Raw genomic sequence first — 15,425 nt, 5'->3', positions numbered from 1 at the left:
AGAGAGACAGAGAGAGACAGAGAGAGAGAGACAGAGAGAGAGAGAGAGAGAGAGAGAGAGAGAGAGAGAGAGAGAGAGAGAGAGAGAGAGAGAGAGAGAGAGAGAGAGAGAGAGAGAGAGAGAGAGAGAGAGCTGCTAATCCCGTACTAATCAGGGGGAGCGTCTGAGCCACTCCAGTTCCAGATAATTTTAGTCTATTCAAGTCGAGCTGAGATACCCATCGACCGGCGCACCGTAGGACAAAGTTGCCAGTCTCCTGGATCACTCCTGTCTCAATCTTCGACAGCTCCAAGAGGTTGCCACTCGTTCTGGCAACCCTCGCCATAGTGTACTTGTCGTACGAGCTACGCTCGCCTTAGTGAGGCGAGTTCACTAAGCTCTGACGAATCTACGTGAAAATTTTCGATCTTCTGGAAATTATAATTATTACATATGCATTTTTTGTAAGTCTTGAAATTCTGCTGAAAGACACCAGCTGGTGATTAGTTCTTGAGTGGTGACACTCTTCTGATTGGTGATTAGCTCCTGCGTGGTAACACACTGCTGATTGGTGACCCAAGTTAGATCTAGTTCCCCCAGATAAAGCTAGTCACCAATCAGAAGCTAGGCACCAACCAGAAGCTAGTCACCAATCAGAAGCTAGGCACCAATCAGAAGCTAGTCACCAATCAGAAGCTAGGCACCAATCAGAAGCCAGTCACCACGCATCGATTACCTCTACACTGTATTTGCATATTGCCTTTTATATGTTGCAACAAAATGAAAGGTTGCTCCCTCAAGTTGGCATTGGAGTTCAACACAAGTGAGTGAGAAGTAATGAACTTGGAGACGGAGACCAGGAGGCCGAACACAAGGTATCACATGAGAGAGGAGATCATCCTGGAATCAAACAGAGACCTAGAATTTGCACTGGCAAGGCTATATTACACCGAACGTGTCACCAGAAGCCCGCATACGGAAGAACATAAAAAGTTAACATAAGAACTTTCTTTAAGAATCTGAATAAAGTGTCGTTTCAGGATACGTTATATCACTTACGTCAGACAAGTTCTGGAATATGCAGCACAAGCGTGGAGTCCTTTTATCCTTAAACACAAAACCAAGCTAGAGACAGTTTAGAGCTGAGAGTTATGACTTATAAGCAAAGATTAAAGGATTTAAACCCCGTATCACTGGAACAGAGAAACAACCGTGAAGACATGATCACCACATATAACATACTGAGGGGAAACTGACAAGACGAGGATAGACTGTTTAGCATCAGTAGGACACGAACTTGGGGACATTGATAAAATCTAACACACTAGAAAATTTTCATAGCATCAATATAGTGAACAAATGGGATTCACTAAGAAGATAAGTGACGGAGCAAACTCCTCTCACAGCCACAAATGAACATATGCACAAGTCAAAATGATTCCAAAACGGTTCCACCAGTCAGAAAAGAATTTAGAGGCAGGACCCAAGAACCATAGCTCATCCCCCGCAAACACGGCTAAGTACAACAAGGTTAGTACAGTCTGTCTTTGCAGAATAGTAACAAAACAATTACAGAAAATAATAAGAACAAACCACACACATGGTTCGATACATCATGTTGTAACCCTAAGTCCCTCTGCCACAACAACTTGGTGTTGAGCTCAAGGCGGAGGCGGACTTAATAATCCATCCTACGGAGGATTATTAAGTCCAAACAAGCGCATATTGTCCAACCAGCAACAACACTTTAGCCCTGAATACAGTCCAGCACTAAAGAAAACTATCCGGGTATATATACCGAGATAAGGGGGTACACTTCTAAATGCATTTCTCCCTTGTGACTTGGTCGGACCCTCAGCGCGCGTCACAAGGCTCTGCGTCCGGACCTCCTTCCTCCTTAGGGGGGCACCTGGACGGTACCATGGAAGGAGGAATATTCAGTTAATACTTACGTTCTCAAGACGAAATATCAAATTCAGAGGAGCACAACGCCAGTCTTTATGACCTGCCTTATAGCACTCTATCACGGGCGTGGAGCTGAAGCCTGCCACGAGAAATATTTCACACATTAGGAAATACAATTACAGTCGTCGGCTACTAACGACCAGCCGCCTGACTTAATCGTTCGTCCCCCCCATTTCTCTCACTCTCCTCTTGCTTGTAACACCGGCAGGTGAGAAGGGAAAGATAGGGAGAGGAGGGAGAGATATAGAGGCTAGCTCCTAACCGCAACATCTATATCTAAAGAAGCGAATGTCTGTCTGACTGTCTCTCTGGAGCTAGCTTCACCCCCAACTTTGCAAGATGACACTTTTGTATGAGAGTGTAATAGGCCAGTCGGGGTCGGCGCCAGTGCCACACTTTAAGAAATATCGACATATATAAAGCACCCCCTTCCCCACCCACTAACCATCCCCCCCCCCTCCTTCCCATCCCCCCTTCCTGTGATTTTCACAAAGTCAGGCATGAAGAAGAGGTTGTGTTTACTGCAGAGATGTTTAACAATCTAGGTGCTTCATAATATTATATTATCCGAGACGAGGAGAGGAGAGAGGGAAGAAGATAGGGAGTGGTAGGGGGGGGGCGAGGGGATGTTGGAAAAGAGTGAAGGAGAGAGGAGAAGGAGAGGGAAGAGAGAGAGAGGAGAAAGGGAGGAGGAGGAGACTAAGCGAATGGGTGGACAGGAAAGGTAAGGTGAAGAGAGAAGGAGAGGAGTGGGGCACAGGGAAGAACAGTTGATAGGGGGTGGAGAGGGAAGAGAGAGAGAGGGAACTGATGAGGGAAGCGGAAGCAAGGATGGAGAGAGTGAGAGAGAACGGGGGAAGAGAGGAACGAGATAGAGAGAACATAAATTAAATATACAAATACATGGAGACGGTGTGAGAGAAAATATTCATACGATTTCAGCCACAAAGACTTAGAGATTTATATATATATATATATATATATATATATATATATATATATATATATATATATATATATATATATATATATATATTCGTTCCCTGAGAAGGCTGTGCTGGAACACGGTGACCTGAACTCAAGAAATACCTCGTCAACAGTAAATAATCAAAGTCTTTGTTTCAGTGAATCCTAATCGAAGACAATGCAGAATGCGCCCTGATAATGCCTGAATGAGTGAGAGACTGTGCTATTGTCTCCTGCAGCCTGCACCCTGCACACCACCACGCACGGAGAAGTGGGAAGGAATGTGAAGAGGAAATGGGGGAGGAGGAGGAGGTGAAGATAATGGTTTAACTGAAAGATGTAAAGGAAAGGGGGAGAGAGAGAGAGAGAGAGAGAGAGAGAGAGAGAGAGAGAGAGAGAGAGAGAGAGAGAGAGAGAGAGAGAGAGAGAGAGAGAGAGAGAGAGAGAGAAAGAGAGAGAGAGAGAGAGAGAGAGAGAGAGAGACCATAAGTAAAAGAGTATGAGAAAAAAAAAGATTGTGAAGTGGAGTGATGAATGAAAATATAAATAACAAAGAAAGAAGAAACAAAACACAGAGAGGTTTTATGAATAAAACAAAGAACACGTGAAAGACAAGGAGCAACAAGATAAAACAAGGAGGCAGCAGAGATACGAAGAGATAAAGAAGCAAGAGGAGAGGGCGATACTTTACAACACAAAGAAAGAAGATTAAAAAGAAAGAAATTGTAAGGAGAAATTCAATGATCGTAAGAAGGAGGAAATCACAACAAAAATTATAGCAAATGAATGACACAGAAACGGAGACGTAAGAAGAGGAGAAAACTAATTTAAAATAAGAGTAAGAAAGGGGAAGGGAGGAGAGAGAGAGATAGGGGGAGAAGAAAGAGAGAGAAGGAAGGAGGAAGAGAGAGAGAGGAAGAGGAAGAGGGAGAGGAGAAGCGATGGGTACGGAAGGGAGGAGGAGGAGGCTCGCCCCCTGCCTGCTGCCTCCTAATTATGCAATCAATAGTTCCGATGCTCTTCCCCCCCTTCCCTCACCCCCTTTCCCTCAACCCCCTTCCCTCACCCCCTTCCTTCACCCCCCCCCCCCTTCCTTCACCCTCCTTCCCCCTTCCCCCTTCCCTCACCCCCTCCCCAACCTCATTCACCCCCCCCCCCTTCACCTCACTTACCAATTCACCTTCCATACCCCTCCCCTTTCTCCACCCCCCCCCCCTCCTCCTCCCTCACCATCCTTCACTTTCCTCACCCCTCCGTCTCCCTCACCTCTCCCCCCCTCCTCCCTACCTCGTCCACCTCCTACATCCTAACTTAACCACACTACACCTTCCTTAACTCTATGTTATATATCCAGTTCCTTGAGCTAATCAATGTACATTAAGCATTTGCCTTTGAAAATGTTGACAGAAACCAATGAAACCCATCTCTTGACGTCAGAAAAAATAAGCTTTCGGTTAAACTCAAGTGAAGAACATAGGAGAAAGAACATTCTTCTTCTAGTGAAGAACTTGGGTTCTTCATTTCGGAAGAAAGTTAAAAAATGTATTTCCCAAAAGTTTGTTTCAGACTTTTATGTGGCCTGAGGCATGTCGCCGAAGTCCGCGTTTCGCTGAAGCTCTCGTTAGCATCTACGGAGGCAGAGGGGGAAAATGGGTTCTAAGAAACAGCGTTTCTAAACACATGCTCTTGGACGCAGGTTCGAATCCTCGTCACGGCCCTTGTGGATTTGTTCAGCGTTTCTAAATCTGCTTGAGTATCCACGCTGACGTTAAAAGTTTTTTTTTTTTTTTTAAATCGAAGTTATTAGCGCGAATACGAATTCCAACTAAACTCAGTTTTTTTACCTCATCGTTTCGAATAGCAGCTTCCTGTTACCGGGAGTGAAATACGGCCGGCATCTTTATGGGGTTCTCTCAGCGCTGGGCCCGGTGTAAGGAGGCTACCGTTGTATAGGACACTCTGTGTTCTCAGCTGTGATCAAGAATGATAACAATGATTATACACTCACAAATTACACACACACACACACACACACACACACACACACACACACACACACACACACACACACACACACACACACACACACACACACACACACACACACACACACACAAACACAAACACACACACACACTCACACACACACACACACACACACACACACACACACACACACACACACACACACACACACACACACACACGGGACTGGAGACGTAAACGTTCGATTCCCGGCCGAGGCAGAAACAAATGGGCAAAGTGTCTTTGAGTTTCTTTCACCCTGATTCATCTGTTCATCTAGCAGTAAATAGGTACCAGGGAGTTAGACTGCTGCTGCTGGCTGCTTCCTGGTGTGTATGTGTGTGTGTGTGTGTGTGAGAAAGAAAGAAAAATATGTAGTAGATATGATAGAAAAAATTGGTCGAGAGTAAGTTAATTATATAATCGACGATTTGAAAGGCGGGGTCCAACAGCTAACTGCTCGATCCTGCAGACACGAATCGTAAATACACTCAGGAATCAGCATAAAAAAAAATCGAATGAAATATTGTTTGGCCAACTTATTACACTTCTAGAACAAGATCTCAATACTCAAGCAAGCAAGGAGAGTAGGCTGGGCAGACTGAATTTTCCTAAAGTATCAGAAATCATTTGACACTCTTCCTTACAAGAAACATCGCAGCAAACATCAAAACAACAAACATCGTTTGTTGACGAAACAAACAGACAATCGACTTGAGAATGGTCCAGGACGGACCGAAACGTCGTCGTCCCTTCAACTTCTAGTGTGTGGTCTGGTCAACATACTTCAGCCACGTTATTGTGACTCATCGCCTGCAACAACAAACATTGTTTGTTGACGATATACTAAACAAATAAGAAGGATTTGATATAAGGAAGATTACAACACATTCCATTCCAAGATGAACCAGACATGAAGCTCCTGCAGTCCGCTCCAAGCATCAGCCTGGTGGACCAAACTCTCACAAGTCAAGCTTGGCCTCGGGCCGGGCTTGGGGAGTAGAAGACCTCCCAGAACCCCATCAACCAGGTATCAACATCATCTAAAGATGGTCAAGTAAATGACTATTGAACTTTAACCAAGATCCATGTAAAGGTATTAGGATAGGACTTGGAGTGAGACGTACTCAAATACAGTACAGAATGAAGGAACGCCAGCTTCTAACTTCTGAATAAAGCAGTAAGAACTACAAGTAAACAGAACTGTAACACCAGTTCCCAAAAAAAATAGAATTACGCCCAAAGCATAGGCCGAACTGATGTACGTCCACATAGCCTTCAGGAATATGAACCGTTTCGATTTTTTTAGTGTGTCGTACCGGCATGGTACCCCACACATGAAGAAAACCCAAACAAAACACAACAAGGAAAGAGTCCACTGGAACAGGACCTCACCCACATTGGAGAAGAAATAGCAATAAGGCAGACATAACAACGACGTGCACGATTCGGAGAGGACACTGACCTCTTAGCCTCTTAGCTAGAGAGGTCCCTCATGCTCCTGTTCACCGCGAGGAACAGGACCACGAGGGACCATAATCGGAAACTGGAGACACAGACGAGTCACGGAAATCACAATTGGAGCTTCAGCAATGCAAAAACCCGCAAAATACGCGCCATGGACGTAGAGGAAGAAGAGTAAAGTTAGACAAAGGTGGAGTTGTCCAAGTAGCTGTGGCAGTGACAGCGAGGCAGAGGAGTCATGCCTCGGGAAAGAGGCACAGCGTGAGTGCTGGAGCTTGACCCTGCAGGTAAATCTAGGTGAATACATTTATGTGAGTTTGTCGGACGGGAATGTTTAGATCCCCCCTGGCGTTCCTTGGTGACCCTGGCGTTCCTTAGTCTCCCTGGCGTTCCTGGGTCAACCTGGCTTTTCTTGTTTCCCCAAATTCAAAAATTTCTTAGTGATAAACGACAAACAGAAATTTTGGAAATGAAAAGTGATTTTTTTTAAGTTATTTGCGGTTTTTGAACGATAATGTGAGAGTCATTTATATGGACTCGACATAAAAACTTCAGGTGAAAGAAATATTCATTTGTGAATATAATCATTTATGAATAAAGTCATTTGATAGTATATGTTTATGAGTAAACCTTTGTGTGAGTAATACCATTCGTGAGTATAACCCTTTGTGGGTAAACAAAAAAAAGCATGGAAAAAAAGTCGAAAAAAGTCGAAATTCAGTCTTGAGTTCACACAAACTGAGACACAGTAGTTCACACAATTTAACAATTCTGTCTTGACAACACTGAGGAAATTGATTTTGACCAGGACAGTTTTGTCTCGCTGTCGTCTGACTTCGGACATTGAACTGCGCTTCTCTGATTTTGTGGAGCTTAACTTGACTTTCCAGTTGTTAATTCAGAGAGAGAGAGAGAGAGAGAGAGAGAGAGAGAGAGAGAGAGAGAGAGAGAGAGAGAGAGAGAGAGAGAGAGAGAGAGAGAGAGAGAGAGAGAGAGAGAGAGAGAGAGAGAGAGAGAGAGAGAGAGAGAGAGAGAGAGAGAGAGAGAGAGAAGATTTCTCCCGCAAGTTTAGTGTTTAGAGAAACTCTGCAAACAATTGGATATATGTTTAGCATTTCTCTGGGCATAGATATAATATTAAACAATCTATTTTTCCTCTCTCTCTCTCTCTCTCTCTCTCTCTCTCTCTCTCTCTCTCTCTCTCTCTCTCTCTCTCTCTCTCTCTCTCTCTCTCTCTCTCTCTGTAACAACTGATATCCAGCATCTTTATCATATTTGTTGTCTTTCGCAACATACGCAAATCTGTTGTATATTTGATGGAGATGTTTACAGACTTGAAGATATATCCCGCATATATACTTCTGAAGTGGCTTGGCCATTCAGGGCTGACAGAATGATGGAAATAGCATAAATGACCAGGTGGCAGCGTCGGATCTGCAGGATTGACCATTGAATTTGATTAAACTCTAAGTTACAAAATCTCCCTTTCTGTCATTTGTATCCTTTTATATTGCTCTTTTCTTTTGCCTATATTTTGAAAGTTATTATTTTGGTATTTAATCTCTTGATTTGGACTTTTTTTTTTTTCCATCATTTCTTTGTTTCTCTGTTTGTTCTCTTTCTTAGTTATCACATATTTCCCTTATTTACTGTACTATTTTCCCTGTAACTTATCTTGTTTCCCCAGTAACTTTAAAAGTGTATCTTCCCCTAAGTATATCTACATATTCTATGTATCTCCCACTCCGTATATCCACATATTCTGTGGGGGATCAAGAATAAGGTTTACAGCCAGCCTATCCTAAATTTGTGATGCGATTTTCAACAATACATCTTAGCAGAGAGTCAAGGCTCGGTGGGAGAGAGAGAGAGAGAGAGGGGGATAGACAGATAGAACACGCAGATTTTAGTGATGAACTGACAGACGGGCCGACAGGGAGACAGGACAGACAAGCTAAGTGACGAATTGACAGGCATGCAAGCAACACTGCCAGGCCCTAACTGATGAAGGGACTGGAGACGTAAATGTGGACAGACTGTCTACACGCCATGCTGCATGCTGTCAACCACAGAACCATGGCTCAGGCAAGACAACGGGAGACGTCTTCGACGAATGATTTATGCCCGTATCGCTAGACAGATTCCCCGGACAGATAAACAGCCAAGAGAAAAACAGACAGACTGACAGATAGAGACAGACACAAAAAAAACTGACGTATGCAACTGGTGAATAATCGACTTCAACAGTCAAGCAGACAAAGAGTCTCTCCAAAAGCCAAGAAAATCAGTCTTAAAAAGACTTTATATATATATATATATATATATATATATATATATATATATATATATATATATATATATATATATATATATATATATATATATATATATACATTCAGAGTAGAGACAGACAGAGAGACAGACAGACTGGCCGACGCTCACAACTCCACAAAGATAGCATAAACAACTTAATTTTTTTACGACTATGTGAAGTCAGAACAAGACGCTGGGAACGTCCCAGTGGTGCCATGAAGCTGGGTCCTAGGAGTTGCCATAGAGTAGTGCCCTGGGGGCTGCCATAGAGTAGTGCCCTGGGAGCTGCCATAGAGTAGTGCCCTGGGAGCTGCCATAGAGTAGTGCCCTGGGAGCTGCCATAGAGTAGTGCCCTGGGAGCTGCCATAGAGTAGTGCCCTGGGAGCTGCCATAGAGTAGTGCCCTGGGAGCTGCCATAGAATAGTGTCCAGGGGGGGAATACCATAGCAATGAGTCCACTACACTGGCGTAGAGCGAATTGGACAGAGCCCCTTCATTCATCCCCTGAGCGAGAGCTCCTATCAGATTTCGAGGAAGATTTTGTGTCAAGCATCTCACTTTCTCCTGACCATCTTGGGAGACGAAGGGAGGGGAGGGAAGGACACCAACAACGTCACCCCTTCTGACTTGTACAACACGCTGTACGTAATGACCTTTTTCAACATACATTATAGTTGATGAATACGTGCAAATGTTGAGTTTGATCAATACATGAATACGATTCAAAAATATGTGCATGTATTCGCTTTGATATATATAAATATATACAAATATGTTTTGTTAGGTCAGTGTAAACATATATTTAGCCTTTTAGCAAAATCTCATATATATATATATATATATATATATATATATATATATATATATATATATATATATATATATATATATATATATATATATATATATGTATATATATATATATATATATATATATATATATACATATATATATATATATATATATATATATATATATATATTTGATTTTTAGCAAAATCTCATATATATATATATATATATATATATATATATATATATATATATATATATATATATATATATATATATATATATATATATATATATATATATGTATATATATATATATATATATATATATATATATATACATATATATATATATATATATATATATATATATATATATATATATATATATATATATATATATATATATATGTCGTACCTAGTAGCCAGAACGCACTTCTCAGCCTACTATGCAAGGCCCAATTTGCCTAATAAGCTAAGTTTTCATGAATTAATTGTTTTTCGACTACCTAACCTACCTAACCTAACCTAACTTAACTTTTTCGGCAACATAACCTAACCTAACCTATAGAGATAGGTTAGGTTAGGTTAGGTAGGGTTGGTTAGGTTCGGTCATATATCTACATTAATTTTAACTCCAATAAAAAAAATTGACCTGATACGTAATGAAATGGGAAGCTTTATCATTTCATAAGAAAAAAAATAGAGAAAATATATTAATTCAGGAAAACTTGGCTTATTAGGCAAATCGGGCCTTGCATAGTAGGCCGAGAAGTGCATTCTGGCTACTAGGTACGACATATATATATATATATATATATATATATATATATATATATATATATATATATATATATATATATATATATATATATATATATATATATATATATATATATGTATATATATATATATATATATATATATATATATATTATATATATATATATATATATATATATATATATATATATATATATATATCAATACTCAGCATGATTAATACACATTAATCATTAGTACTTTAATAAAGTTTGAAGAATTCAAACCTCTGTTTCACCTCTCAGCCACAGGGAGATATATCCATCAGCATGATATATTTCTCGTTATATTCTGCCAGTTCAGACTGGATTATTGAGGCAGCTCGTGTGTGTGTGTACTCGCCTAATTGTACTTGCTGGGGTTGAGCTTTGGCTCTTTGGTCCCGCCTCTCAACCGTCAATCAACTGGTGTACAGATTCCTGAGCCTACTGGGCTCTATCATATCTACATTTGAAACTGTGTATGGAGTCAGCCTCCACCACATCACTGCGTAATGCATTCCATTTATTAACTACTCTGACACTGAAAAAATTCTTTCTAACGTCTCTGTGGCTCATCTGGGTACTAAGTTTCCACCTGTGTCCCCTTGTTCGTGTCCCACCCGTGCTGAAGAGTTTGTCTTTGTCCACCCTGTCAGTTCCCCTGAGAAATTTGTAGGTGGTTATCATGTCTCCCCTTACTCTTCTGTGTGTGTGTGTGCGTGTGTGTGTGTGTGTGTGTGTGAGTGTGTGTGTGTGTGTGTGTGTGTGTGTGTGTGTGTGTGTGTGTGTGTGTGTGTGTGTGTGTGTGTGTGTGTGTGTGTGTGGACACTTCTTGCCATACAGTGGCCTCCATTTGATCTGATCAGTAGAACGACAGACCAGCTTCTTGCAGAGTCAGCGTTCGATCCCCGATTGGCAACACACACACACACACACATACACACACACACACACACACACACACACACACACACACACACACACACACACACACACACACACACACACACACACACACACACAGTGATGTGGTGGAGGCTGACTCCATACACAGTTTCAAGTGTAGATATGATAGAGCCCAGTAGGCTCAGGAACCTTTACACCTGTTGATTGACAGTTGAGAGGCGGGACCAAAGAGCCAGAGCTCAACCCCCGCAAGCACAACTAGGCGAGTACACACAGGGACGTCAGCAAGATTAAAACAGAGGAGGATAGTAGGAGGGCAGAAATGGGTAGAGTTCACTCCACCCCTGATGCACCTGTTCACCTAGCAGTAAATAGGTACCTGGGAGTTAGACAGCTGCTACGGGCTGCTTCCTGGGGTGTGTGTGAGTGTGAAAAAAAATAGTAGTAACAGTTGATTGATTGACAGTTGAGAGGCGGGCCGAAAGAGCAAAGCTCATCCCCCGCAAGCACAACTAGGTGAATACAACTAGGTGAATACAACTAGGTAAATACGCATAATGATTCTTGCCACGTTCAGAGAATACAAAAAAAATTAATGCTCTTATTAACCATTATTTACAACCAAATTAATGGTTGTTAATAATCATTAATTTTACAACCATATTAATGGTTGCAAAATGTTTGACACACAATAACACCTGTAATTACTCTGCAGATATTAATAGACATAAGATGTTTTACACTTATTTAACGATTCAGACATTTTGGTAATTACTCTCGTTCTACTGTACGTTTCAAGCTGATATTTAGAATAAATACAAACGAATTGCACGCGGTGATTGACGGTTGCAGAGGCAGTTAGTGACCTTGCAACAGCATCATCCTGTTCTCGAGAGCTTCAACTCCCCCTTGTGCCCTCTGGGTCCCCCTTAAAAACCCCTTAAGAACCCATTAAGTTGCACTCACTATCAATCTTCCCAGGAGAAAAGGCTATGTAGTACATTTTTATGACAGTAAAATCTAGGCTAATACATTAAAGACTAGTAAATTCTAAGCCAGTACATGCCTAAGTAGCACGTTTGAAACTAGTACATTCTATGCTGATACATTAAAGATTAGTATATTAAGAACATTCAAGGTTAGCATTTTCTAGTCTCGTTCATTTTCGGTTAGAACATTATATTCAGGGAGCCGGTCGGCCGAGCGGACAGCACGCGGGTATTGTGATCCTGTGGTCCTGGGTTCGATCCCAGGCGCCGGCGAGAAACAATGGGCAAGAGTTTCTTTCACCCTATGCCCCTGTTACCTAGCAGTAAAATAGGTACCTAGGTGTTAGTCAGCTGTCACGGGCTGCTTCCTGGGGGTGGAGGCCTGGTCGAGGACCGGGCCACGGGAACACTAAAAGCCCCGAAATCATCTCAAGATAACCTCAAGATAGGGCTAGCTCACCTTTGACAAGAACATTCACATTCAACATTCAAGAACATATTCACATTCTTTCTTGACTAGTATATATTCACATTCTTGATTAGTATATATATTCACATTCTTCACTAGTACATTCTAGGCTAATATACACTGCAATAATCCTTCTTTAGCCTATGGTAAAAGTCTCAGGACTCTAAGCTAAGTAAGAGCTTGCAATGAACCCTCTTGTGTGCAACGCGGATGTTGATCAAATGCAGTGAAGAATTCAACATGTTAATTGCCCTCTCAGAGTCCTATCAGCGTGTCATTAGTGTTGCTACGAGCACCTTGTAAGGCTCCTCGGGCGTCACACTAACTCCTCCAAGCTATTCTGGTCCTTCGTCGAGGATTAACCTTTACGTAACAATGGGTTTGGAATTAACATGTAAATTAATTCACCAATATATATACTAAATGTTCTCTCTCTCTCTCTCTCTCTCTCTCTCTCTCTCTCTCTCTCTCTCTCTCTCTCTCTCTCTCTCTCTCTCTCTCTCTCTCTCTCTCTCTCTCTCTCTCTGACACACACACACATAACACATTAATTCATATGAGAATTTCAATGTTTGCCATAAATCGTAGCAATTTGCGATTACACACGCAAACTGACAAATTTCTTTTACACACGAAATGTGTGTGTATGTGTCTATGTATGTAATGTGTGAATGTGTCTATGTATGAGTGTATGAGTGTATGTATGTATGTATGTATGTATGTATGTATGTATGTATGTATGTATGTATGTATGTATGTATGTATGTATGTATGTATGTATGTATGTGTGCAGATGTGTATGTGTGCAGATATGTATGTGTGCAGATGTGTGTGTGTGTACTCACCTAACAGTTTTTGCAGGGTCGAGCACTAGCTCATAAGCCCCGCCTTTCGACCATCATTATTTCAATGCAGAGAAAATTTTTAACTTATTCATCTTATCATATTTTAATTTAAAATTATTAATTGAATTGTCTTCAACAACTTCCTCCTTAACAAATCTTAAACAAAACAAATATTACTTGTGACATTTTCGTTACACACCTGGATTTACAGTTTCTAATGTTCCTCACTGTGAACATTTGTTTCTCTATCTTACTGACCAATTTCAAGTAGAATCTTATACGTCGTTATCATGTCTGTTCTACTCCTTTTTTTTCTTCCAGTGTGGAGTGGTTCAGTTCAGTCTTTCTTCATAACTCAGTCCTCTTAGCTCTGGAACTAGTCTTCTTCCATGTATTTGGAGTTTTTCTAAATTTGTTGTGTTTCTTTAGGCTGGGGTTACTTGCCAGGACGTCATACTCAAGACTGGGGTCTCACAAAGCAAGTATATAACGCTCTAATGGGTTCTTTATCCAAATTTTTTTTACTATATCCTGACGTTTGCCAGTATGGCTTTTTTTTTTATTTTATTTTATATATATATATATATACAAGAGTTCTCACATTCTTGTACAGTCACTAGCACGCGTAGCGTTTCGGGCAAGTCTTTAATCCTAATTTTTTTCCCGGAATACGACCCGGCAAATCGTTTAACAACCAGGTACATATTTTACTGTTGGGTGAACAGTGGCTATGGTTAAGGATCCTCCCCGGCCAGGATACGAACCCAGGCCAAAGCGCTTGCGAAACGCCAGGCGAGTGTGTTACCACTTCGCCACAGGACTGCTGTTATTGTGGCTGCTATTCTACTTATGAATGTCTGTCTGTCGTACGTATGACTGATGTGTGATGTCTGTCTGGTGTTTACTCCCAAAATCTTCATTTTTACAGTGCAGCATTTCGTTCATCCTGCACTGTATCTGAGGTCTTCTCGCTCCTGTACCTTGCTCCTGTACCTTGCTCCTGTACCTTGCCTCTATCAGGGGGATAATATCCACTCCAAAGACCATCTCTGAAGATTGTTCTGTTCATCTTGTTATGTATTGCTGCTCTCTTCAGTTCTGACTCTTCTCATTAGCTTAGCCATCGTCAGAAAGCATTGGTAAGAATGAGCGTATTTGCTCTGTTAAATGCTTGATGTATATTAGGAACAGGATGGGCACTAGTATCGATCCTTGAGGTACTTCACTCATTACCTCTCCATTCTCGTGTCTCTCCTCTTACTATGACTTTGCCTCATGCCTGAAAGGTGCTCCTGCACCCACTTGAACATTCTGCCCGATACATCAGCCTGCTTTTCTGGTTTTCAAGGATGTCACTTCTATGGAACCGTGTCAAAGACTTTCTGGAAATCTAGAAAAATGCAGTCTACCCTGCCGTCTCTCGTTTTACATTGTTGAAATCTTGTCGTAGAACTATAATATGTTTGCTTTGCTGAATCCATGACTTATAAGACCAAATTCATATTTTCTAAGTGTTCTTCGAACCTCCTTGTAATCTGTTCCTATAACATTTTACAGGAAATAGTTATTCGTGACACTTTCTAGTAGCTCATTGGCCTTTTTCTTTCGTTTTTATATATAAGTACCAAATTAGCCTCTTTCCAAATTGTAGGAAGTTGATATCACGGGTAATGGGGGTTGATATCACGCCCCCATTACTAGTGAGGAGTTGAAGACAACAGCAAGTGGTTCCAGCAATGCTGCAGCTGCTTCGTTTAGGATCCACGGGGATATATTGTCCAGGTCTGTGACTTTCATCATACCTAGTTCCTCTAATTGGGGACACAGATGGAAACTGAGTACCTAAATGAGCCACAGGGACGTTAGAAAGAACTTTTTCAGTGTCAGAGTAGTTAATACATAAATACAT

Source organism: Procambarus clarkii, chromosome 18, assembly GCF_040958095.1.
Source record: "Procambarus clarkii isolate CNS0578487 chromosome 18, FALCON_Pclarkii_2.0, whole genome shotgun sequence".
NCBI lineage: Eukaryota > Metazoa > Arthropoda > Malacostraca > Decapoda > Cambaridae > Procambarus > Procambarus clarkii.
The sequence above is the reverse complement of the archived record's forward strand: the minus strand, read 5'-3'. Positions refer to the sequence as shown.